This window comes from Solanum stenotomum, chromosome 2 (assembly GCF_019186545.1).
Source record: "Solanum stenotomum isolate F172 chromosome 2, ASM1918654v1, whole genome shotgun sequence".
NCBI classification, from domain to species: Eukaryota; Viridiplantae; Streptophyta; class Magnoliopsida; order Solanales; family Solanaceae; genus Solanum; species Solanum stenotomum.
In genome coordinates this window covers 14,922,938-14,924,825 of record NC_064283.1, presented here as the reverse complement: position 1 = coordinate 14,924,825, position 1,888 = coordinate 14,922,938, and the positions used below count along the sequence as shown (strand labels likewise).

General features: G+C 33.1%; 1 protein-coding gene across 1 annotated transcript in view; it reads right to left on the bottom strand.

The window, feature by feature from the left end:
• Window positions 1–1,194: 1,194 nt before the first annotated feature.
• The window catches only part of LOC125855112 (probable inactive ATP-dependent zinc metalloprotease FTSHI 4, chloroplastic), a 460,535-nt gene continuing 459,841 nt past the window's right edge, over window positions 1,195–1,888 (bottom strand). The window contains exon 17 of the mRNA XM_049534788.1: window positions 1,195–1,212. The gene's annotated coding sequence lies outside the window, so the exon portion shown is untranslated. The remainder of the gene's footprint in view (window positions 1,213–1,888) is intronic.

The window sequence follows — 1,888 nt, the reverse complement described above, 5'->3', positions numbered from 1 at the left end:
CTCTTAATTTTATTTATTTCTTTTCTTTCTTTGTATTTCTTTTTATTTGATTTCAAATTTAATTCTAAATGTCTTGTATTTAAAATAAATTAACTTTGAACGAATAACAAAATAAGTGGAAAAAATAATCAAATAAAACATTAAAATAAAAGTACACTTTTTAAAATATTATTTTAAAATAAAACACACGTGTTTTTTTTAATAAAATTAAAAGTGGAAAGATAAGAAGTTAATAAAAGAGAAAAAAAAATAAAAAAGTTTATAATGAGGAGGAGAATTGTTCAAATTTAGAGAGATTTGGGAAATTTCTTATATTGATTATCTCGAGAGAGAGTAAAAATACAATGAGGATTAGACCTCTATTTATACACCTGGCAGTAACTACCTTCTAGTCTCTTCTAACTACCTTTCTAATAGTATTAACAAACTAACTAATTATACTCTTATCATATTTAATTAATCACTTAACTAACTTCTTCTATGATATCTTCAATATTCCCCCTCAAGCTGGATGTATTGAAAACATTCAATACTCCTAGCTTGGCCAACAAAAAATCATGTTGAGTCCTCCCTAATGCCTTTGTCAACAAATCAGCCTATTGCACCTTGGTGTTGATATAACTTGTCTTTATTAGGCCTTGCTGCATCCTTTCTCGTATGAAATGACAATCAATTTCGATATGTTTCGTTCTCTCATGAAACACAGGATTTGCTGCTATTTGCATAGCTGCTTTGCTGTCACAATGTATTATAGTTGGTTCCTGTACATCCATCTTTAGTTCCTTGAATAAATTTGTTACCTAAACTATCTCAGCTATCAATGCAGCCAGACTTCTATAATCTGCTTTTGCAGAACTTCTGGAGACTGTATTCTGCTTCTTGGACTTCCACGCGATTAAAGATTTGCCATACTTCAGTAAATAATCAGTCACTGACCTTCTGCGATTGAGACATGCAGCCCAATCTGCATCACAGAATTCAGTAAACTGTGTTTGTTTATGAGCACTCATGAATATGCCCAGACCTGGTATTGTTTTGATGTACATGACTACTTTTAATGGTGCATTCCAATGAGACATTGTGGGCTTTTGCATTAATTGACTTAAACATTGAACAGAGAAAGCAATATCAGGCCTGGTATTTGTAAGATACAATAACTTTCCAATTAATCTCTGATATTTATTCACATCAGTAAATAGTTCAGCATCCTGCCTAAAATCAGCACTTATTATTTTCATGTTACACTCCAAAGGAGTTGATGATGGTCTACATCCTGACAGTCCAACATCTGATATCAACTCCAATGCATATTTCCTCTGGTTCATAATGATTCCTTGGTCTGATCTACAAAACTCAATTCCCAGAAATTACCTCAACTCCCCTAAATCTTTGATTTTAAAATGATGATGCAAGACCTGTTTGGTCTCTTGTATCAATGTAGATTAATTTCCTGTAATCAACAGGTCATCCACATGCACTAATACTATCACTAGTGTTGATCCTTTCCTCTTTGTGAATAAAGCATAGTCTAAATGACTTTGTGTATATCCTGATGCCAACATAGCATCTGTAAGTTTTGCATTCCATTGCCTTGATGCTTGTTTAAGACCATATAATGATTTCATAAGCCTACAAACCATATGTTCCCCTTGACTTGTGAAACCTTTAGGCAACTCCATATAAACTTCTTCAAATAAATCTCCTTGCAAGAAGGCATTGAAAACATCCATTTGAAATATTTGCCAATTTTCAGCAACTGCAATGGCAATAATAGATCTTACTGTGACCATTTTCACAACTGGTGAAAATGTCTCCTGATAATCAATTCCCTCAGTCTGACTGTACCCCTTAGCCACAAGCCTAGCTTTGAACCTATCAACCTCTCCAT